This window comes from Vanessa cardui, chromosome 15, assembly GCF_905220365.1.
Source record: "Vanessa cardui chromosome 15, ilVanCard2.1, whole genome shotgun sequence".
Taxonomy (NCBI): Eukaryota; Metazoa; Arthropoda; class Insecta; order Lepidoptera; family Nymphalidae; genus Vanessa; species Vanessa cardui.
The window spans coordinates 3,918,002-3,944,737 of NC_061137.1; the positions used below are offsets into that span (position 1 = coordinate 3,918,002).

Here is a 26,736-nt window from a genome sequence, read left to right on the forward strand (position 1 = left end):
GAAAGTAAAGCAATGATTCAATAACAAAATACACTTGATTCATAGAAGGTCTTAAGAGCAATTTTGAATCATACTTTTACATGAAAGCGGATGTAGATTGCGGGAGCAAGAAACTCGGTTGTCGCTTTGACAAATTTAATGACATATGCGAATATGTTAATAAAATACAATTACATTTATATATTCTACAACTACTAACAGTACTACGTACGTAGTTATACGTTAATGGTATAATTGAGTCCGTTGGATTAACATATTCAACGAGATATGGTGCAGCACCCGTTTACAATCTAAGCAGCTATAGACGAACAGTCAATACTCTATCTAAGATTATATATAAGCTTATAACGAGGAAATGTACCAATAATCGTAGTATTAGAGAGCCGAGATGACTCAGTGGTTACAACGCGTGCATCTTAACCGATGATTGCGGGTTCAAACCCAGGGAAACACCACTGAATATTCATGTGCTTAATTTGTGTTTATAATAATTTATCTCGTGCTTGGTGATGAAGGAAAACATACCTATGTGAGGAAACCTGCGTGTGTCTAATTTCATAGAAATTCTGCCACATGTGAATCCCACCATTGAAACAACGTGGTGGAGTATAATCCAATCCTTCTCCTCGAAGGGAGAGAAGGCCTTAGCCCAACAGTGGGAAATTTGCAGGCTGTTGTTGTATATTTAGTAATAGGTTCCGCCAATGGTTTCGTTCGCATGATACGTCCGTCGCAGGTTAGGTTAACACGTGCAATTTTCGCATTTATAGAATGTAACCTCATTTCTAGTTTATATATTTTTTAATTTAGATTTTCGAACACGAATTTTAAAAATAGAATTGTGTTAAATGTCAATTGTTTTGATGTAAATATTAGAAGAGTTATTTTTATTTTTTTATTCATATTTATACGCAACGCATTTTGAATAATTCAGTTTTTGCTCGCCGCTTAAACTCTCTTTCTCTTATTTAACCAGAGACGTAAGAACGTAAACATTTTTTGTAGTAAAAATATTACTTTTGGTTTTGTAAATAAATATGCTTTTATATGCCGTTGTTTTTTATTTGACTTATGCGTTAAAGATATGTATTAATAAGTAAATGTGAGTTTATTAATTAAAAATTGTAGTTGAATTTTGTTTTACTATTAATAATGTTTGATTAGTAAATAAAAATAAATATTAATCTATGAATTAGTCATTGTAAACCGGTCAAAAGCACTTCAGACTAACGCCTTTAGAATATACATTATGAAGTTCCAATTTAGAATTTTGGCAATCGAAATTTTAACAAGTCTTGACACTTTTAGATCCCTAGGGTTCGATAATGATTTTTTAGAAGTACGTGGGTATGATACTTGATAAATTATAGTGTGGGCTGATAAAATCAAAACTAAAAGTTGTTAATTACATAAGGTTTATTTATGTTATGATGACCTTCGTGGTTAAGAAGTATATACACCGGTTTTCATGGGTACGCCACTCTGAGGCGCGGGCTTAAATCGGGGCCGAGTCGATGTAGAAAAAAGTTCATTAATTTTCTATGTTGTCTTGGGTCTGGGTGTTTGTGGTACCGTAGTTAATTCTGATTTTCCATAACACAAGTGCTTTGGCTACTGACATTGGGATCAGAGTAATATATGTACAAATAAAAATAGTTACTGTACTAATCATAGCCGCGTAGGATGTAGACAATAATGCTTGTAACTTGGTTGAATCTCAATTACTATACTTTGGACTGAAAGTGAACTTGCTCATAGAGGCAAAAAATTAGTAGTTATACTTCTAATAATTGCAGTTTTGGTCCAATGTCTAAATGTTTTAACGACTAATGGAAGCATAGAATAATTTAAAATAAAAGATGAATATTTGCATATATACGCTTTAGCTTTTAGACTTTAAAAATATAAAATCAATGATACAGTACAGGTGTTCCATTTCTGCAATACGTTTTATTTTATGGAAATACGAGTATATAAATTTAAAAATAAATATTTGAATCCATAACTTTTTACTCCAGACAGAGAGTTTGACAGTTTCCTGTGAAAAAAAGCGGCGACATATTTATCCCGAACTCCATTTAAGATATTCGAATTGTTAATTTGAATTTATTTCTTGTTTAACATCAATCTTTATTCGATATTCGAAGCTTAATTAATGCAAATTTATCGCAAGCCGAGAATCTCCTTTATTAACGTACTGTTTAATTTGAAACGTCCGTGGGAAAGATAATATTTTTAGAGATTTATGGGACCTTTTCATTTGATTTCACATTCAAAAACGATAATACTTTTCTTTAAAAAAAAAGCATACAAACACTAACGTATGAAAACCATATAGCCTGGTTTTTTGACATCAAATTATAATCAGCAGTGCTATTAATGATATACCCAAAATGTTACAAATAGAGTACTTAAGCCGTAGTATTGTTCAAACAGCACCAGTCATTATGCTTTCGAAAAGGCTTTGACGCCTTTATAAAATGGCAATGGTCCCATAAATATGCTATACAGCTTAATAAATTCCAGCCAGTAATGTATTGCGAAATTTTCACTGCGCATGTTTAGAACTGAATGCATGCGGCGTTCCAAGTTTGAATCCAGTAGCTTACGGACCGTCGTGCTAGGTGGACGTGTGCACTCCGATTTATAATATCAAGTTTCAGTTATACGGTGTACTTGACTGTGCGTGTTTTTGAACTATCATGTGGTTTTGTTGATTTGGAATAATTTAGGTGAGTTTTTCTATGATAAATTATTAATTTGTATTTTTTTTTTATAAATATTTATTATTATTATAATTATGGAAATAATTTTAAAAGGCTTAAAGTTTAATTGTTATATATTAATTAGAGACTGAAACATATGTTAATTATTTTTTAACATTGCCTTATCAGGCAAATATAACATTTTTAAATTGTAATCTATCATAAAAAAAATACGCCATTTTTCTTAAACTAGATGTTATGTGCCAGTATTTCGCAAGCTATTATTATATAATATATTTTACCAAGTACATATTTAACATTTAAAATATTTAAATTGTCATGTGAAGTCAATATTATTTTAAATCAGTATTTCTATAGATTTAAATATTGATGATAACAATTAAATTTAATATACTATAATGATGACTAAATATTATCAGTACAGACGTTCATAACGGTCTCTTTAACATATATAAGCCAAATATACAGACACCCTTAAAAAGTACAGATCGATGTCAAGATACCCATAAAAATATTTTATAGGATTCTTGACATTCCTTGACCGTTCGTCTACGGAAATATATTGATTTCGTTTTTCCTTAATATCAAGAATCATTACTATAACGCAAAAAAACACAGTAGATTTATTACTTTATAAGAACTTTTAATATAGGTTTTTATTTTTTGAAGATAATAGCCTTTTAGTATAAAGATTTAAAAATCAGCGTTATTGGCAGAACACATTACGGTTGTTGCTCCATACATTCGTATAAAAAACTTAAATCGATATAAACACACACAATGACATTACAGTAATTCAAAAATAATAAGTTATTTATTATAAGTTATTATTTTTGAATTACTTTTAAAAATCGAATCGATCGAATTATTTTAGTAACAATATTCATGTAAAGATTTTATAAATTTACTTTAGCGCAGTCAGATTGTTAATTAAAAATGTACCTGACTCAAGTAAGCTGTACGAGCACTTTTATAATAATCGTTCCACAAAGTCTGCCAGTTTTACGCGATGGTTCAGAAATTAATTTCTATTTAATATTAGAGCTGATAAATTTGTTTTAAATTTTATGAAAAATTTTCAATAAAATTATGAATGGATTTAACAATATTTTAGCACTAGCTTCGTTCATTTTGAAGAGAAAAAAATGTGGTTCTAGGATTATCTTCACGTTCTTTTAAATACACAATGAATATATTACTTACTTACTCAGTATAAAATTTTTACAATTACAATACAATTAATTAACATTATATTTTTGCATTTTTTTTAATTCTTTGATATTTATTTGTCTTAGCTTTAAAGTGACAAAATTTTAATAAGTGTGAATTTACCTAACATTTTCACATTTGAGAACTTTTTTGGGGAAATTATATTAACAGTAATGACAATCACGTGGAATTTTTTGCGAAGTTTAGAAGATGCTATCACACAAATGCATAGAAGTAAAATAAGACAGTTTTTATGCGATTTTAAGAAAATAGCAGTGGCTTTATTTAATCAAAACTCTCTTGGTCTATATCCACATATAATTCTAATTATAACACATTTTTGATCATAGTTTTCAAGTGGTCAATTTTTCAGATGAAAGAAAATGAAATATATCTATGATGTGAAATTTATTGCGTTCAATAAATATTATATTTTATTTGCTTCCACCCATAGCTTCGCAAGCGTGTATAGGAAACACGAAAGAGTAATTGATTATATATTAAGTCAATATCGGATTAAAAAGTAACCTATGCGTTATTCTTAGGCTATAATTTATTCTTGTGCCAATTGTCATTGATAAACGTTCAGCCGTTCTGACGTGATTCAGTAATAAATATCCATCAATTCAAACTTGCATTTATAATATTATTAAGATAAGGAATCTTGACCTTACTGACTTAAACGATTACCACATCACACTCAGTCAAATATAATGACATTATATTAACAACATAATAACAGTTTTATGTTTTGTCATATCGCGACATCATACATTTTTAATTAACTCTAAAGTGCGAATGTCATATTCAAACGGGGCGACATATAAATAGAAATAAAAATATAAATATTTCTAAAATCACCATTATACTCGTACAAACGACAGCCTGTAAATTTCCCACTGCTGGGCTAATTCCTTCTCTCTTTGAGGAGAAGGCTCGGAACATATTACACCACGCTGTTGTTGGTGGAATACACATGTGGCAGAATTTCTTTGAAATTAAAGACATGCAGGTTTCCTCACGATGTTTTCCTTCACCGACGAGCTCGAGATGAATTATAAACACAAAAATGAAGCACATGCATATTCAACATAATGATTTTATATTTACAATATAATAACAGTTTTATGTTTTGTTTGAAATTAAATTGAAAATGCGAATTTCACACTCAAACGGGGCCACATAATTAGAAATAAAGATAAAAAAATTAATATTACTAAGATCACAATTATATTCGTACAAACGCAATGTTTTTATGAAAGCGACAACTATCGTATTTGCAAGAGCATTCATAACTCTTATGCGCATTTTGTAAGCATTCGCCCACTGACAGTCATTCATAAAGATTATTATGTTTTTCATATGTTTAGTAGCTGGAAATGAAAAATTATTTTCTAAAAATCAGACCATACGAATACTTACGTAATACATATATGTTTATAAGAATAATGAGTGCTTCAGTATAACTGTAGCGTACAAAAATAAAGCGATTTGTTACTTTAACTTCTTAATCTTCTAAGCCAGTAATTTATATAAGGGTTTTATAAACATTTAAAGGCATCTTAAGCTGTCAATGTAAGTAGTAATATATTATTTGCGATAAGAAGCATAAATAAGCATTGTTTAATAGCTTATGATCGGTTTTCAAAGTGAAATTTATTACTAATATTGGAAAATTAATACTTGTAGACTTCCAGGCAGGATAATTTACATACATATAATTGTAATTAACTAACATGACTGTATTTTTAAATGTTGAAAAGTAGTAACTACTGAGTTTCTTGTCGGTTCTTCTACGTAGAATCTACTTTCCAAACTGGTGGTAGCTTTATTTAAAATAGTTGTTAAATGAAGATTCAAAGGTGCTTGTAAAAGCCTACTTGAATAAAGTATGATTGTTAATAAAAATGTCGACATTAATTGTCTCTCGATGTTGAAAAAAAATTGTCTTTGACGGCACGCTGCACAGATATAAAACATCGTAGTTAAAGGTCATTGAAAGAATTTATAATTAAAGAAAACGAATAAATAAATGCGAAGCTAAATAAATATTTTCCAGGTTGGTTGCTTGGAAGATCGCTACGTAGCGATAAGGTCGCCAAAATTGTACTCCTCTTTTGTTTAGGTGGTATCCATGTTGTATTTATTTAATTCTTTTACTTTATTGTACACCATACAATAAAGTAAATGTAATGATGGACTTTTTTCACTTTTAGAAAGAACAAGTCTATTTCTTAAATAAAATAAACATTTTATACTAACGTTGAGTAGAGAGAGACAGTGTGGCGACATAGAGCGATATGGACTGATCTTATCCCCAAAACACACCAAAATTTGTTTTACATCATATGTAGTTATTAAGGTTATCATATTTTTCTTTTGATTAAATACTTGTATAATGTCAAGAGTTGCTGCGATATTTAACGTTTTTTTATCAAATATACCTGACTCTATCTGGCAAAGTTTTATTACGGAATTATAAGTTATTATATACGGGAAGTTCTATGTTCAATACTGATACAGAATGATTATGATAATAATGATGAATATATCCATAGCAACAGATCTTATTGACAGCGGTGTTTAAAGTGATTTGTGATTCTGAACGATTGTGATCGTACATATTCGATAACTACGTCGATAACTATATTTAAGATCAATACGTGGGCTTTGTGCAAGCCCGTCTGGGTAGATACCACCCACTAATCAGTTATTCTACCGCTAAATAACAGTACTCAGTATTGTTGTGTTCCGGTTTGAGTCAGTGTAACTACAGGCACAAGGGACATAACATCTTAGTTCCCAAAGTTGGTGGCACATTGACGATGTTAGGAATTGTTAATATTTCTTACAGCTTCATTGTCTATTAGTGATGGTGAACACTTACCATCAGGTGGCCCATATGCTCGTCCGCCAACCTATACCGTAAAAAACGAAATTCTAAAGTACAACGATAATGGTCATAATTTAAAAATTTTATTGATGTACGATATTGATTCGATTGAAATATAAATACATTAGTAACACATTTGTTGACCTGCCCTGAAATAAATGATAGAATATGTATCGTACAAATAATCAACATTTGAATTCCAATTAAAAATTTGTTTTATGATGAGAATGAATTTTGCCTTTATTCACTTCGCGATAAATTTGTTTTAAATATTTTGTAGTCGTGGTTTTTTTTGTGGTTGGTCGAGTTATTTTTTAATATTATTAAAATTTTCGAATATATATATATTTTTAAATTTATTAAAATTAATTAATATTCCATACAAAGAAATAAAAATAATCATTAATTTGACTTCAATTATTTTATTAATAGTCACGTGTAATTTTTTGTGGCGTATAATCATTATTTCCTAGCGTACAATAAGCCTCTATATTCCGAGGATTGTTTTTTATTATTCTTGATTAAAAATTGAAAATAAAAATAAAATTATTGAGTAGAAAATCTCTGAATTTTTCTACTATGATATGCATTTATTATAGATATAAACTTCTTGAATCACTCTATTTATTACTACTCACGATAACCGCAATAAAAGCTGTTACGTTCTTTAAAAGATCTAAGCGTTCAGATGTCTGGAAGCGACATTGTTTTAACTCTACGTAGAGAACAGCTCGGAAATCCATTAGTTATATTTTTAACAAAGTATAAAAACTTCAATTTGAGCCATCTCAAAAAAAACTAAACTACAGACACATCTCTTATTTTGAGTTCTAGGTTTAAAATTTAACCGAAACATTACGGATTTGAGTCTGAGTTTTTCTGAGTTCATGATATCGAAGAAAAATACTCTATGTAAATACATGCTTCTGATGAAATTTTACACGCAGTTCCACCAATCTGTAGTGTAGCGTGACGCGTGACTGACACTCTTTAGGGTATCATGTACTTTTTGGAGTCGTTTATATTTACATAAAAACATCTTGATATTAATATCACGCCTTATTATTACTTTGTATACTTGCTTATGTAAGAAGTAGGTGGTAAGTTATGTCTACTAGGTAAATACTACTATATAATTACTAATACATGACTAGGTAGACGCTAAATGAGCCACATGCTTAGTAACCAAGATCAATAGGTATTAGCACTGTCAGAATTATTAACCATTCCTTACATCGCCAATGCGCCACCGATCTTTGCAATTAATATGTTTGTTTAAACTGTAACTACAGGCAAAACTAATATGTTCTGCCTGTAGTTAACTTACCTACTAATATTATTACATTATCAGTATATTTTTCATTCTATACGCATTTGCCAAGTCAAGAATTGTTCATATTTATTGAAGTTGATTGATGTAGTTGCATAGATCGTCAACTAGAGAAATGATTCCTATTATGAACTCAATTTTCTAAGTCAAGTGTTCCAACTTATAAAACTTACAGTTCAATTTCAATAAAGTTGACCCATAAATCGGAATAGATAGTCGTCTATTGGAAAAGATAAGACAGGCACTTACGGAAGAGAGTCGAGCATTTTTAAAGGCAGTAAATACAGGCTAGAATTCCAGCTGTCCTATAGACGTTTGTCAGAGATTACTCGAGCCAGTCCCGTTTTAAATAAGCGTAAAAGCGTCGTAATAGTCTAAATGTTACGAATTAAAGAGATAGAAATTACTCGGAGTTACCGAAATGTTTTTTGAAATTGTTTAAATAGGCTGAGGAAATTTATAAACACCGTATGCAGTCTATGGTTTGGAAAACGTGTACAGTCTTTGTAGCTAGCCGTTTTAAACCTACACATTATGAATATTGGATTATAAAATGATTAAATAAGAAAATGAGTTTTCTCTAGTGAGGGTACCATATTTCAATAAACACCAGTAGTATATCATTAAAAAAAATATGCATGGTAATGCGATATCAATATCGATACAATATCCTTATAAAATTAAAGATATATTTTTTTAATTATACGAGCATATAAAACAGAATTGTAGAAGTACCTATAATAATAAATGACTTGAGAACTGAGAAATTGACTTTTCACTTAATACCAACTACTTTTCGACAGTTTCATGTTAAATAAAAATTATTACTATTACTATTAGTACTACTATTTGTAATATTATTTTGTTAATATTATTTTATTACTATTAGTAAATGTAGTATATTACGATCAAAACTATTTAGTATTGTACACAACAAGCTATCTCTCAAATTATCAGAGGAACCCGATATCACACTGAGCTCTTCAACAAAAACAAACATTCCCTTTAAATTAAAATAACTACTTGGGTTATGTAATACACGGTATAAAATAAACTTTTAGATTACGACGAAGGTGAAAGGGCCACTTAAGCTTTGATCGAAAATCAGAATAGATATGGTCGTATTTGCTCAAACCAATCAACTTATAAATAGCTAATAATATTATTTTATAAATAAAATATTATTTCACTTTCATAACTTCTTTGAATTATATTAAATTGATAATATTCTATTAAGAGTATTGTTTATTCTAGATGAATAAAAAAATTGTAGTACTGCCAATTTAAAAGCGGGAAACAGTCTGTACTTTTCTGTTGTTTTGCAGTCTTTAATTAAACAATTCGAGAAGGACACTTATGCACTGTTAAGTTAAAAAAAGCTACAAAATTCCGAGTTAGTTGACTTCGATTTATTTTTAAAAAGGAATCTAGTCTCAAAGACGGGGAGTAAATCATATGGTATCACTTTTGTTAAGCAAATTCAACGTACTGTCTCTAACAGGAAACTCTAAGTTACCAAGTTACTATGAGGGCATAATGTTCGCTATCTGCCTCATGAGTAAATCATACAAATAATGTAGTCTGCTCCCTAACCACTATTTTTTTATAAACACAAACTCAAATTACTTTATTCAACGTAGAAGCATTACACTTTCTCATTGATGGTCAAATTAAACACTACCACCACTACCTATTGTTACCTTTGGTCAGGAAGCTACGTCATTATGGAATCAGGGACACTGCACTCGGTGTTTTGATTTCGTATCTAAGCAATCGGATTCAGAGGGTTGATGTAAATGGAAAGAGATCTCCCGGGGCTCAGGTTACTGTGGGGTCCCTCAAGGATCAATTCTTGGTCCATTTCTCTTCCTCGTTTATATAAATGACCTGCCACATCTCTTAGGTGATAAACTCGAGATAGTATTGTTTGCTGACGATACTTCTTTAATTTTTAAAATAAAAAGACGTCTTTTTATTTGACGATTTGAAAAATGCTCTCTCAGAAATAATACATTGGTTTAGTTTGAATAACTTAATATTAAATAGTAAAAAGACAGAATGTATTAAATTGACTACTCTCAATGTAAGATGTGTCAAAACGAATGTACTTTTAAACGGGGAAGTATTAGATGTATTAGAATCAACAGAGTTCCTTGGTGTGGCCACAGACTCTAAGCTCTAATGGGGCCCCCATATAAGTAAATTGGCGAATAGACTTAGCTTTGCAGCCTATGCGATAAAAAAGATTAGACTTTTGTCTGATGTGGATACGGCTCACCTTGTGTATTTTAGCTATTTCCACAGTATTATGTCGTATGGCATCCTACTCTGAGGTAATGCAACTGACATTGATACTATTTTTGTGCTGCAGAAGAGGGCTTCGTGCAATTTATAACCTGGGCCCAAAAGATTCGTGAAGATGTAAATTTAAAGAAATTAAAATAATGACTGTCGCTTCTCAATTTGTTTTTGACAATATTATGTATATACGCAAAAAATTAAATGATTTTCCCAACAATTGTGACGTACATTTCATTAATAATAGGAACAAGAATAAACTAGTTACGCCTAGTACCCGATTACACAGGGTTAGTAACTTTTTTTTTGGGCAATGTATACGTTTTTAAAACAGGATCCCAGAAAATATTCAACAATGTTCAATTATAAAATTCAAAAGTATCGTTAAAGAGCGTGTGTGCGTGTGCGAATGTGCTAAAGGATATTACAACACTAATGACTTCCTAGTTGACTGCACACCTTGGGAATGAGATGATCGCCTCCAGGCTGTTTCAAATAACAAAAATATGTTTATTATTATATATTGTAAATTGATAATATAAAAATAAAATATAAAATAGATCCCGCTGAGTTTCTTTCGCCGGTTCTTCTCAGGTCTGAGGTATTATATTCTGTAACGGTGGTAGGTTTTCGACTATCAATAAGATAGTGTAAACACTTCCATTTTGAATGAAGGTTTTTGACTTTGACTTTGACTTTGACTTTATACTACTACCAAATACAAATCAATTTGGAAATCAATTGACAAATCATTGTCATGTCCCCATGACTGTATAATTGTTTATTAAATTTTATTTAAAAAATAAAAAACCGGTTGCGTAATATGTATACCATAATTATTTTTAACTGGTTATTATATAACTGGTTATAATAATTTTATATATGATATGGTTCTATTTTATAGTTAAATTATTTATTAGGAACCTTATTTATATATTTAATAACTACTCTGAGGAGTATACTTAAAATATCTTCTTATAGTATTTTATATGGATGTCTTAATCTAAAATATCGTAGTATCTTATACGGGTACACTTTAGACACGATTATGTAGGAACCCCACTCATACTCTTGAGAGTCTTCTGTTAATCGTATCCGTGTCTTCAATATCATGATATAATATTCCATATCACTTATACATTATCTTACATATAAATATGTGTATAATATGTATATGTATGTTTATGTTCAAAAGTGAAACGACGTCAGCTGAGTTGTACAGGTGTATAATAAATAAAATAATAAAAGTAAAAAAACGTTTTAATTCCATGCAGAAATATACAGTTTTAAATTATTGTTTTTTTTTACAAGTTATATAAAAACAAATTATTTCAAATTAAATATAAAAACTAAGATGATTGAATAGGCATATGAAATTAAATTCGATTTCTAGGTAAAAAAAATATTTCCGAATTATGTGTTTGCACGGACCTCTCTCAGGTGAAGGCCTCCTCCTAGGCTTTCCATTGTCTATATTCTTTGCCGTTATTAGCCACTTTGTTCCTGCGATGTATGTCACATTAAATTATAATTCTGTCAGATTATAATCTATCTGACAAGATTGTACATTTTTGGAGCTCCAGGCTTCGTTCGGATATTTTAAAGAAATAACTATACTATATTAGTTGCTTTACAATATGTCTAGAATAACATAGATATTTTCGAAGGAAACAGTGACAATCATTGTATATACACGGGGAGGAAAGGTAAACTAATAAAACATAGTTTCCGACTTCGCAAAGTTAATACATCCTTCCTGGGGCACAGTATTCGTTTCTAAAATAAGATTCCACGGCTATTTTTAGCTTGACCTATTAAAAATTTCAGGTTAAAAAAACATTGACAAATAAGACCTATTACTCAATCAAAGATTATAAATTAAAAATAACAAAGTGTGGACTCACTATTTTTAGATATACTACGTAATCGAAATGGTGGAAAAGAGCGACCACTGAGCTCCTTAAGCACATGAAAATTCAGTGCTGCTTACCTGGCTTTGAACCCGCAGTCATCGGTTATGATGTACGTGTTCTGACCAATGGGCTATATCGGCTTTGGTATGTCTATTTGAGATTAATAGACTTTGACGCCGTTTGACCGATCACCATGAAAATTGGCACATTTACTCGTATGTATTTTTATGGAGTAGGTTTTTATGCCTTTGATGTAACTCGCCACTAGATAACGTCAACACATCAACTTATTTTCCGTTCAATCAATTGACATGATAATTGATACATACATATGCATATATACAGGCAGGACAAACATCTACTGTTCTACTTTTTCAATATACATGTAAATGATAAAAAGCTACACCTTCGTATAAGTCGTAATTTTACTGTTACATTATTTTATGGCAACATTCGAATTCGAATACAGATTCCAACTCAATATTCGATGTGTCTTCATACATGAAAATCTCTTCCGTTTATCACAATTATCACACTTCTCTCTCTCAATCTCTCTTGAGCGTTGTATCATAATTTACCAATTACACTACAATGCCGAACATAAATTCTCCAAAGGTTCGCCGAAAGTCCCAGTAATTTTTCATCTAGTTGAATTCTATAGCCTTCTTTGAACGCTGGGTTTGTTAATTCGACATTTTAGGATATTTCTACACCAAAAGTTAGTCGCCTCCAGCTGGGGTAACGCCGATTCTTCATCATAATAATAATATACGAATTCAATGATATAGCGAACAATGTTTTATACATATTAATGTATGCACATCGAGTCACGCTTCATTGAACACTAAAATAAACACAGATAATCATTTAAATAGAAACATGTCACTAATTAACTCCGTGTAAATTTCTCCTCTTACGAAACATCAACATCTAATCAAGATTAAATTGAATTTAATTTGCATAAGAAAAGGGCTTGTTTTATTATGACTTCCAATCTAACGTATAAACGTTGTTTGTGGATGTTTAAATTGACAATATTTTTATTCTTTCTGTGATGTTTGATTTGATATGTGTAAGAAGAAGACAGAAGATTATTTATCAAGTCACCCCATCAAGAGCATTTGCAAATAAAGGCTAGCTAGACGAATTGTTAGTTTTGATATTTGATTGCAATTTTGTCAGCGAATTCTGTTCACCAGTTCTTTTCAGTGCTGGTCATTTCCTTTTCCGAACGGACAGTATTTTTCACTTTTACTATCAATTACTTAGTGCAATGCTTCAATGTTTATAAGGTAATATGAGTTAGAACACATTGATTGGTGTAAAGAGTAATTCTTCTCGGTGAATTTGGCATTCTTAGCTAAAGGTAGCTAAGAATAAATTCAATATTATTAATTTTTCTTGCAAAAGTTCATACGAGGATTCTGTGTTGAAATAAAAAGGTTTTTGTTTTAATATTTTGAAAAACATTATTTGTATCTGGATTTTTAGTGGTCTTATCAAACCTTTCAAATTATAAAGAACTTTATATGTGATTGACAATGAATGGGTTAGTTATACTCTCACACTTGTGATGTTTTAAAAACTGCCTTATTGTTTAAGACTTTTAAAATCAATATCGCGTATCATATTCTGACCTTCCGTAATCGTATTTTCATTATTGTGTTCGTGAAGTGAGTTTCGAGTTTGTTCTTACAGAATAGCTCTACTAAACCGATTCGAATACGAAAATCGATTTTCTGTAAACTGATAAACTTTGCTTAATAATCACTAGCTTTTAATTACTTCGTAAACTTATTTAATTACTTCAAAAGGTCGGTGATTTCTGTTATTAAAATTGACGTTGGGGTTAATAATTAAATTTCGATTTTAATAGTTATGGTATGGTATGGTTATTATGGTATGGTATGGTTATACACTTAGATAATTAGTTTTTCTTTTAATTAATAATATTAAAACTTACATAATATCGGGATTCAATCTCATCGACACATATGACTTTTGATTTAATGGTAATTTGCATTTCTTAATAATAAATAAAACTGAGGCTTAAAAAAATAAGTAAAATGAGGTTAAACTGATTAAATTTATTTTATGATTTACCATACAATTTACAGGATAAAAATTTAAGTATATCTGCCGTCTAAAAGCTATCTCTTCTGGAAAATATGAAGTCTTCTAAGCGAAGGTTATCTCTACTCTGTTTATCTTTACATAGTATATAACAAAGTCACTTTTTCTGTCCCTATGTCCCTTTGTACGCTTTAATCTTTAAAACTACGCAACGGATTTTGATGCGGTTTCTTTTAGTAGATAGAGTGATTCGAGAGGAAGGTTTTTATATATAATACATAGACAATATAGTTAAGTAACACTGATAATTCGAAAGTTTCTCATGTAATGTCGTAATTTTTTTAATTTTTTTGCGCTTACATTGTAAACGCTGGCTGAACCCTACTAGATAGATCCAAATAATGTACTACAGAATTAAACACCTCAAAAATGTCTACAAAAAAGTCTGCGATGGTATATGTCTATCTCTTAAAGATAACTCACAATAAACATTTTTTTATCTTTTATTTTTACGAGAAAAAATGGCTTATTTTCGAAGCGATTTTAAGCAATATAGCATTAATCCTTATCCAATTAGGCCTTAAATAAATTGTGCATTCAATATAGATCAATATTGTCCTTTACAGCATGTAATTTAAATGAATATTTTCGAAGATATTACAGTTTTAAAACGCAGGGACATAGCGGACCTAAGTAGGTAAGAGATATACCATCTGATGTAAACTGGTCAACACTGCTATATAATAAGTCAAATTAAGAGACGTCCTGTAAAAGTAAGTATATGTAAAATAAATTTCGAACAGAAGATTTAGAACTAGTTCAACGCCGAGCACAACTTATTAAGCACATAGAAATTCAGTGTTGTTTGCCTTAGTTTGAGTACCTTATCATTGGATAAGATATGTGAGTCACCACCGAGCTTGGTTTTTCAAATTTTGTTTTTTTTTTTAATAAAAATTTAGCATTATTCAATTTAGTAAGTTTCACAAACAAACGTACAAATACTGTTTAATAATATAAAACGTAACCTTCGTAATAATCTTCTTATAAAAAGACCTAGCAAGCTTAGCATTTTTTTTGCTTATTCTATTTATAGTCTATTTATAGTATTAGCGATTTCTTACTGAATCATCAAATTCTATATGTCCATTGTAATTGATGAATGGATCGAGAACCTGAATCTTTATATTATTCTCTGTATTTATAGTTATTATTTATTATTGATTGAAATTTCAGTAGTGTTTGACTCGATGATGGATGAATGGTTCCCGCGGGTACCAGATTCGATAACAGATTAAAAATTACTCTCCGTTGAAACGAGGCGTGTAATTGATCTTCGAAACGATTTTAATAAAATCATGAACATTTTCGGTAATTATTTTTGTATTTTTAACATAAATTTACTCTTGAATTGAATTGAATAAATATTTGGGGGACGTATTATGAAAGCTATGTTTAGTTTTTGTACCAATTATAGTTCACTAAATATTACAATAGGTGGCGCTGCCACGCTGTTTTTTTTAAACATTGTATCTTATGTAGGAGCAAAATTACGGATTAATTGACGCATATTTACTTTAGTTTACAAACAAAAATGTTGTTTCTCAATAACGCACAATAAAACTGTCAGGGTTTTTCTTAAAGTTATTTCCTAACCCCAAAACTTACTAGTTTAACTTCTTTCCTGTTTTATTCGCCACTTGACATCTGCGATACTAACGAAACTTTGCTATTTTAATGTTCCCCGCGAGATACCAAGTTGAAGACGCTTTATAGCCTTAGTTCTTCGGTCCTATGCGGTACGTCGGTTACCAGATATGTGAACCCAATGTATTTTACATTATTAAACAATTTTATTGTGATAAGTTTTACTTTGAAAAAACGCTGTTGAAATGGTCTTGAAGTAAGTATGACCATGGCAACATTTTCACTTTAAAAACACTTCTAAACTGAGCAATTTGGAACTATTACAGGTCTTACATAAATAATTTAATAATATTTTGAAAATACGGACTAATTACATTTTTGATTTCTCGCTCTTACTTGACCCCTTGACAAGTAAAATAAAGTAACAGCCTGTAAATTTCCCACTGCTGAGATAAGGCCTCCTCTTCCATTAAGGAGAGGGTTTGGAACGTATTCCACCACGCTGTTCCAATGCGGGTTGGTGGAATGCACATGTGGCAGAATTTCGATGAAATTAGACACATGCAGGTTTCCTCACGATGTTTTCCTTCACCGCCGAGCACGAGATGAATTAAAAACACAATTAAGCACTTATATATAGTGGTGCTTGCCTTGGTTTGAACCCGCAATCATCGGTTAAGATGCACGCTTTCTAACCACTGGGCCATCTCAGCTTGACTGTTTAAAATAAACTATACATGTTCTCGATACAGTTTTGTTTGAATAAATAAATTGTATTAATTACAATGAACTGAACGGAAGATAGGCTTTCATATTTGAGACGGTAATATATTTAAAAAAGAAGTTTTTTAGTCACTTATTCCATGAAATAATTTGTTTAAATTAAACTGACTTATACCTATATTGTTATCAGCTTCGTTGAACTCCTTTGCGAACTTCGTAAAAAAGGCTGAAGGCCCAAAGGACCTTAAACTTAAAATCCCAAATGATTAGCAGTTCGAAGTTGAGAAATTTTAAGTACGTTAGCTTAGTGAAGCGTTTACACAAAGTCTTGTCAAATGATTTCACTTGGACTGGTGACAAGACTAAAATTAACATGGTGATAACTTTAGGTAATCCGCTCTGCATAGCTACTACCGACCATCAACAACAACAGCCCATTAATTTCTCACTGCTGGGGTTAGGCCTCCTCTCCCTTTGAGGAGAAGGTTAGGAGCATATTCCTCCACGATGTTCCAATGCGGGTAGGTGGAATACACATGTGGCAGAATTTCTATGCAATTAGACACATGCAGGTTTCCTTACGATATTTTCCTTCAATTATAAACACTAATTAAGCACATGAATATTTGGGGATGCTTGCCTGGGTTTAAACCCGCAATCATCAGTTAAGATGCACGCGTTCTAACCACTGGGTCATCTCGACACCATCATAAATGTTCTATCGCTTCTGTTACAGTTTGAAGGGTAAATGAGCAAGTGTTATAACAGCCACAAGGGTCATAATATTGTAGCCAAGGTGGGTTATGAATTGGCTATGAATAGTTAAAATGACTAAAGACTGTAATTTCTAACAGCGATTATACCTGTGGATGATGGTGATCTCTTACTATTTGTTGATACATATGATCGTTCACTAAAAAATGACTATAGTGACTAAAAATCAGTCAATAGTCAGAAGTTTATCATCATCATTATTAAGAAGAATTAATGAAAAGTAAATGATTTATCTTGGTGATGTGTAGATGAAGCATAACTTTGGGTTGGAAATGTATTTGTCGTTCTTTAACACAATATTATAGCTAACAATTTAAACATAAGCAATAGAATTTTCAAATTCATATATTTAAAAATGAAAATAGTAAGAATTTGACACAAATAATAAGAAACAAGTATAGTAGTCATGTATGCTAGATTATAGAATGATGTCTTGGAACTTTTAAGATATAGCTCCAATAATTCGCAATAGTACTCCGCCAAATCTTCTACAGAAAAGGCCTTTCAAGCCGTTAGACGTTTAAGGCGGTTTTAAAAAAACGTTCGTAAAAAGCAAATCGACCAATTAATCGTTAATTAAACATTCAATCCTTTACGGTAGTTTAGGTTTTTATCCAACTGAAAAAACTTTTACAGGCAATTATTTAACTAAATGCGACTTTTCGAAAAGCTGTTCAATGTAAAAATTAACGAATCGAACAATTTTATTGCTGATTAAATCAAAATTAGTTTCGAAAACAGTTCGTTAATTACAAATTGTTACCGTGTTCAACAAAATTTAGTTTCTGAAAAGTTGATTTACGTTAATTGATGTGTATGGTTGGGTGGTCAAATTAAAAAGGAGATTTAAAATATTTTGTATACTTTTATTCTACTTATATATATACCGAGCGTTGTTTTGTTAATCTTTGCTTGGATGAATATTAACTATGAAAGATTTCGTATTTTACCACTGTGTGAAAAAAAAAAAACTGATTTTAGCTTATTGTGTGACTGTCAACAAATAAAATTGTTTGTTTTAAAAACATAAATTAGATTTCGAAAAAAGTATTAAATCATATATCAATCATACAAATTAAAATAATTCCAAAATGTCTAGTGTGTCCTAAATGTCGCCCGAATTTGTAGGTTGTACTATTCGGTGTGGAATGGAAAACACTTTAATATGGTATACGGTAAAAATAAATTCAACCTAATATGCAGATTTCTTTATAATATTTTCCGCTAATTTAAATGCCGATTTTGATTGATTGAAATAAAGTGAATTCGCGATTACGAATACAATTCGCGAAGAGAGACTATTACCAACAAAAATAAATCCCTTGCCAAAGGGAGAGCGTGACAATGTCGTTGATTTTATTGATGTCTAGGTAGACTGTCAAAGCGAAGAACACTTCGAAAAATTAGTGGCTAACGGTCTGTCCAAGTAAACGCACACGAGTAAATTAGAATTACATTTGGCGAGGTACAAACGTAGCTGTCACGCACACCAAGTTAATAAAGTTACGTCGTTATAGTTATTTTGTAGTGTACTATAATTTAAGCATGATGTTTTTAATACAAACAAGCCGAAATCGCTTTGTAAATCTCTTCACTGGCCTTACAAATACGTTCGATTTTCAAATCTCTTTAGAAGGTCAAGTAAAAAATAAGATTTGTTTTAAGAAAAGCGTTAATATTCATACTTCCAAATAACAATAAAGATTTTTATAAGCGTAAAAAGGTAAATTTCATTTTTGCTTCAGTAATTAAGATTAAAGGGAGGTATTAATATTTATTAATTAATATAAAAAAATGTATTACTTTTTAGATGGATTATTAATATATTTTATTTTTTATAGACGAGTTCTTAATTAAGACTTATTGTTAATGTTGGTTCTCTATACATAATTTATATCGTAGACATTAAAACGTTTTTTTTTTAATATGTTTTACTCATAAAATTAATTAACATAAATCAATTGTAAGATTAAGTAACTTTTTTACAAATCGTAATGTATTAAAATGCGACCGACACTTTAGATTAGGGTTAAATATTCGTGTAGTTAACGCTCATTTAAATATCGGACGCATCGTTTTCCTACACTTATGGGTAGGAAACGATGGTTCTTGTATAAGAAATATGTAAACGATTGTAAAATTTTACACCGTTTTTTTCGTCTGTTCCTCTAATATCTGGGAGTGTTCTTACTTATTGGAATATTTACTCCCATAATTACAAATGTATTTCATAATGATATTTGATATAAGTACTTCAAAAGATTAAAAACGTACATGTGTGTAACATTGTAACGCATATGTAAATTAGTAATGCATAGACGCATGTGTAAATTTCTATTCGGTATAATTAACAGTGATTTTAATTATTCTAAAAAATACATTAATCATAATCTAATTATATATTAGAGACAACTACACAAGACAAACAGATTTAAAATTAATTTAAATGAATTATCCAATGAAAATTGTAAGATAAGATTACGTATGAAATCTATAAAGAGCAACTCAGTTGAATGTGGTGAATTAACGAGCTTCATTTTGTAGTTTTTGAGTTCACTCTCAACATTTTTCCATAACATGTAAAAAGAGGAGTATAATTTCAAAAAATCCAATCAAATATTATCATAGTTGATTAAAAGAATAAAGGTTTGGGGATCAGAAATAAATCTTATCTCGTGGCAGGCTTTGCATTAAATTCGCTGTATCCCCTAACATTAATCTCCTACGCAATTGTGTTTAATTCCCGTTTCTTCCTTCCAAGTGTAATAAATCAAGTTAGTATACATCCCCGACGCCCGTCTTTGTTTCACCGCGATACAATTGTGGTCGTGCCGCGATGCTATTGTTTTTGTTTGTGGACATAGTGGGCTTAACTTTGACCTTTATTAGCCTTGTAATATTATGTTTTAAGTTACATTGTGAATACGTGTTATTAATTATTAGGCTCCCTTAGTTTCGGACTCGTGTATGTATTTGAATATTTGTGTTTTACGTACAATGGCTGTTTGCTTTACTAATGGTTTTATTATTGTATATATTTTGTTAGCTAAATAAAGATACAGCAGAAGTATTCTATGATAACAAATTCGAAACTCACCGAGCAATCTCACTCTGAGCACGGTAAACGTCAGAATGATATATCGTTAACTATTATAATTAATTATAAAATCTAAAGGAGACGCATCAAAATAGCGCATCACCGTAAGTTTATTTTCAACATCCCGAGCCAGATACGAAGTGGGTGCTTACATAATGACACTGCAGTTACGATTCATTTAAATGAGTTTATACATTTATATTGACTATAAATGAATAAATCATTACATAGTATAAAAAAGTCGCTTATCGCTTATATCGCTATGCTTAGATCTTAAAATTACGCAATACATTTTGATGCGGTTTTTTTAAGAGATCGATTCGAAAAAAAAATTGTATATATATATGGACAATATAGTTAAGAACTACTGATAATTTGAAATATACTAATTCTGTAGTTTATAGGGTATCAGTATTTTCCCCGTGCGAAGCCGGGTGGGTCGCTAGTATACTATAAATAGGAGTTTAAAATATTGCATAAATTATTATCTTAAATTTTTATTGAAGTAAAAAAGTTAAAGAGTTTTTTTAACGCGATTTTATATTGGACCTGCTTGGAAAATGCATGTAGTGTTTAGTAGCCTTAGCAAGTGCGGGTAGCTTATCAGTTCGTCATTTAAGCGTTCGACTAAAAATTACATAAAAAACCTACCCGATAATAATACCAATGTTTTGTACGCAAGCAGAGAAAGGAAGAGACTTTTTAATTTTTTCTCTTTATATCATCCGCAATTTGATTTTCATAAAAAAACACAACAGAGTTCAGTTTAAATAACCACATCTGTTACATGATGAAGTTTGCGTTCCTTTACTTTTAATTAAGTTCCTGGGTAATGTGATATAATAGAAGTCGTAAACAAACAGCTGCCATCTGTATCATTTCTATGTAAATACGAGACTAATAAAGAGGCACTTGAATTTAAACAGGGAGCAGATTGAGTAGCTTCGTCCCTTTTTCTCTTTACTTTATATTCCTAAAAAACTTTAGTCCTGAAGGAGATGGCATGAGTATTTTCGAAGCACTTATTATTTTGCAAATGAGTAAAGATTTTTTTTAAGTGGTATAATTTCGCTATAAAACAGACTGATTTTCCTTTTAGTTCAAGAAGTTCTGGTTGGTTTCCCGCAACGGCTAACTCTTAATGATACAATAAAAAGGGCTCCTGTCACCTTCAGAGAATAGGAATTTCGAATTAACGGGGGAATGCTGTTAACATTCTTGCCATCATTCCATAAGGTCATGATTTGTACGTATTTAAGTCCTTAATGCGTACAACTTTAAATATTCATTGATGTAATTATATTAATACAATTTTCACTCAGACTTATAAAATATTAAAGACATCAATTTATATATTTGTAATATTGTTCAATTATTCTACTCCTAATTGTATCAGCAGGGCTTAATCGTTTTCATGTACAATGGAACAAAAAAATAAAGATATTATAATGAGGGACATTTAGAAATCCATTAGTATAGCTTTTCATATTATAGATTATAGTACTTATTGATGAGTTCGAAGTTAACTTTTCTACTTAACATGATTATAAAAGCCAATATGGCTGCGGATGGAGCATGTTGATCGTTATCGAATGGCTTTTGTGTTTGTGATTCACCTAGAGCTCCTTGTCAAAGGAACACATTCTGAGAACATCTTCATAAATTGGAACTAAGTGACATTGTATTTGAATGATGATGCTGCATTCCTAGTTGATTTCACCTACGGACTTAATGGCTATTCAAAAGAACTTGAAAGCACTATATTCTGATGTATCTTTTATTAAAAATCGATCTTTGATAATTATAATATTGTTGATTAAATAATGATAATGTCAGTTAAATTATTTTTAACTTTATTGATTCTTATCTTTAAAGTTTAAACTAACGAAATAATCATAAATAAGCATTATAGGAACAAAAAAATATGATATTGTCACTTGTCATTGTTTTCATATAAGTTTTTGATAAAACATACATATGCATAACCTTACAATATTTTCTAGAAAATTATAGATCACGTGAAATTTTTATCTTAAGTAACTTTAACTCCATTAAAAGTATAATTGTTTTTTATATTTATATGTCGGGAAACATACAACATTGTACAATATATTTTTATAAACCAAATAGTTTCCAATTTTACCAAATAATCAATGTACATAAAATATGGAGTTTTAAAATTAATATAACGTAAAATGTATGAAAATCAAGCTAAAACAATAAGAATATTAATGACAATTACGAGTAGAGTGAAATGGAAAATTGGTTAATACATTTAGATTAAATTTGGAAGACTTAGCTTATCACAAGCCTTGTATACAAGTATATCAACTACTAGACACCCATTCTGGCTTCTCACTGGTGCAATTTATTAAAACGGATTGTCATTATATAAATACAAATACCCTACAGCACCCAAGAATATAAAGCAATAATGTAGCTTACTGCTAGCGATTTTTTTAAATGATATTTTGGAGATTAACGAACACAGAAAAATAAATCAATACATCTTTATAATATTAGTATAGATGAGCGGACATTTCATTACCTTGATTTAACATATTGCCCTTTACACGCGGTCTATAAAGATAAGATTCTATTTCAGAACATCACATCAGTATAATAAATACCTCAAAACGCTTTTACATTTACAATTTTAGTTAGGTATATCGTAGGTATCTCCATAATATCTCTAGCTCTCGTGAGTCACGATGCATACACCGTGCCATCAGTTACTACCCCTCGTATCTACATAGCCCGTCAGCTGGTTTTCAATTTAGTTCCGCGAACTGTGAAAATAGATTTAAATTCTAACTAGATTTTTACACGGCTTCTTAAATGTATTTGATAGTGGCTTTAGTTGTTAGATTTTCAAAATAAAATCACCTAAAAATGACAGAGATTGCACTATGAATTTAGTTGCGGGTTTTTGACATGGAATTTATTTTGGCACACCGTGAGCCTAGATAGGGCAATTTGTATATTGCCATGAAAAATAGTATGATGCTCTTCTATGTTTGTCATAAACAAATACATCATAATATAAACTATCAATCTATTTTAGTATTTTACCTGAAGCGGAATTTCACTATTCCCAAATTTTGCTATTGAAGATTCAATAGTATGTGCTCCAAAGACCGTAAAAGGCAGTCCTAAGCCCTTAAAGAATTTTAAACATTCGTTAATGCCTAAGTGAGCATCCATAGCATCAGACAACGCACATGTGGAATCCAGCGCGCGGGAATCAAATATTCGAAATGTTTGGGCCTGATTGTGGGCGTACACACGACCAATTACATTATGCTGGCGGAGCCGCGTGCGCCGTCACACAGGATGTGCACTAAGGGACTAATAGAATAATAAATCATTCAAAGCGATCAAATATATTTCAATATATGTATAGTTTAACTACAAAAAATCACGCAAACCCATACATACAGCACGGCATGTATCGCAGTGGTCACAAGTCACTCAGAATCATCGGTTAAGGTGATGATTGTGATGATTCTGAGTTCAAACCTGGGATAAGAGCCAGTTAATTCATGTGTTTAAATTGTAGTTATAATTCATCTCGTGCTAAACATGGTGGATGAGAATTTATCTCGTATATCCACTAACAGGCATCGTAGCGGCGTAGCAAACCTTCACCTCAAAAAGTAGGTTTTGTCCTTTGATACTCAAAATGCTATAGAAATTCGGTTCTAGAATTAAAAAATAAATAAAAATGAAACGTTCGTGTTAGATTATTACATAAAGTATAATAAAAGCATTTAAAAAGAACATAAAGAAAAATATTATTTCAGATAAGTTGTTCGAAAAGAAATATGACTGACAGGCACTCATCTGCCAGCTTCCTTTATATATTGAACTAGTACTAACCCTCATGTCTTTGCCGGAAAAAGAAATGGGAAATATATTAGTACATATTGAGAACAGCAGCTATCTTCTATTAAATGAATATAAATAAGTATATCATCATATTTATTTACCTCGTATGTTTCAAAGGAATGATATAATTAACAGGAAACTTATGAAGTGAAATTATATTAGTGTACATCAAAATTTGTCTGAATTACTGTGTTTTCTTGGTGATAGGTGGCTTTGTGCAAGCCCGTCAGGGTAGGTTGGTACCTACGGACACCAAACAACAGTACTCAGTATTGTTGTGTTCCGGTTTGAAGGGCGAGTGAGCCAGTGTAAGTACAGGCACAAGGGACATAACAAGTTAGTTCCCAAGGTTGGTGGCGCATTGACGATGTATGGATTAGTTAGTATTTTGTTATAGCGTCATTGTCTATGGATGATGGTAACCACTTACCGTCAGGTGGCCTATGGGCGGACTATGCCTTAAAAAAAAAAAACGTTTTGCGTGAATATTTATAAGACATAACTTTTTACAAGTATTGATAAAATACGAGATATTTTATAAGCATTTCCATACTCCAATACAACTTTCTTAATAAACGCAAATGTTTCGGCTGCCTCATATATCTCAGCTATGCATATAAAGGAGTCTGAAATAACTTTTCATTATCTAGGAGACACGATGAAGACATATTGTCCTTAAAATTCATGTATTTGTGCGATTTTCGTTCTATCACCTATATACAGAAGAATGAAATTTCTTTGAAGATATTATACATTTGTGATTTAGGTCAAGACGAAACATGATACTTCAAGGTGTGACAAAGATTATACGCTTCATTTATTAGCGTTATTTTACACTTACTATATTCAATTTGGTAATGGAAAAAACGTATAGAATAAAATAATACTACCGATATATAAATTACTTCATGTCATAGTTGTTACTGGTTGAAAGAAGTTTGCATAATTGAAGTTATATCAATGTACAATAAAGATTTATTCAATGCATAGGAGATTATATGATGGACAGCTGAGAGCCTATATGCACTTTTACATTCCTACGGATGACAATATGTCGCGTCTGAAGAATGAATCCTTGCCCTTCAATTTGTACTTCTATGAAGTAAGTACTACAGTACAGTACAGTACAGTACAGTAGCGGCCTGTAAATTTCCCACTGCTGGGCTGAGGCCTCCTCTCCCACTAAGGAGAAGGTTTTGGAACATATTCCACCACGCTGTTCCAATGGGGGTTGGTGTAATGCACATGTGGCAGAATTTCGATGAAATTAGAAACATGCATCGGTTAAGATGCAAGCGTTCTAACCACTGGGTCATCATACATCACATGGAATATTTAATAAGTATAACGTGATTAAATCCTCTTTTATATAAATGTTAATGTGAGTTATAATACTCATCATATCATTTTACTCATAACATGATGTATTATTATTAGTAAGGCCGTATGACTTAGAATCTTTGTCTATTATATTGTGTAAATAAAATATAAAAACTATTCAATAAATAGAGAGCTTCAACGTGAAATAGAAGCATTGTTTAAATAATGAACACAGCGACCGCGCTCTACACTGACATACTGCTCGATCAATGCTATAGTAAATACACGTCTAAAATACATGCTTGAATTTAAACGTATTCGACTTGCTTTATAACTTAGGCAAAATAAACACAAGCTGGCACTATTCTAGACTTATATATTAAAACATTATTTGTGAAAATCTTTCAAATCTTAGTCTAAATTAATTTTTCTGGATAAAATGAGTGACAATTCCATTTTTTTAATTTGTTATTTACGACATCACATTATGAACTTCTTAAATGATCATTGCTAATTTATCACAGTGTCCATGTATCAGATACAAAAACATTCCTCTCAAATCACCCTATCTATTAAAAAAACGCGTAGTGTTAAAGATTTAAGCATACAAAGGGATATAGGGAAAGAGAAAGCGACTTTGTTTTAGACTATGTAGTGATTACGAACATGATTTCGATAATAGCAATTTTTTTTAATAATTCGTAGACAATTCTGCCGTAAGCGAAACGAATGTTTGAATATAGTAACCGAACATTAGTGCGCATCTCCATTAGATTTTAGGGGAAACGAATGTATCCACTACAATCTAAATCACTATGTTCTATGGAATACGTTTACTTTACCCT

The 26,736-nt window shown here is 30.8% G+C and overlaps 1 protein-coding gene across 1 annotated transcript in view; it reads left to right on the forward strand.

Moving 5' to 3' along the window:
• Nucleotides 1–2,609: 2,609 nt before the first annotated feature.
• LOC124535816 (connectin-like) overlaps nucleotides 2,610–26,736 on the forward strand; it is a 58,507-nt gene continuing 34,380 nt past the window's right edge. Inside the window, exon 1 of the mRNA XM_047112178.1 lies at nucleotides 2,610–2,732. The gene's annotated coding sequence lies outside the window, so the exon portion shown is untranslated. The remainder of the gene's footprint in view (nucleotides 2,733–26,736) is intronic.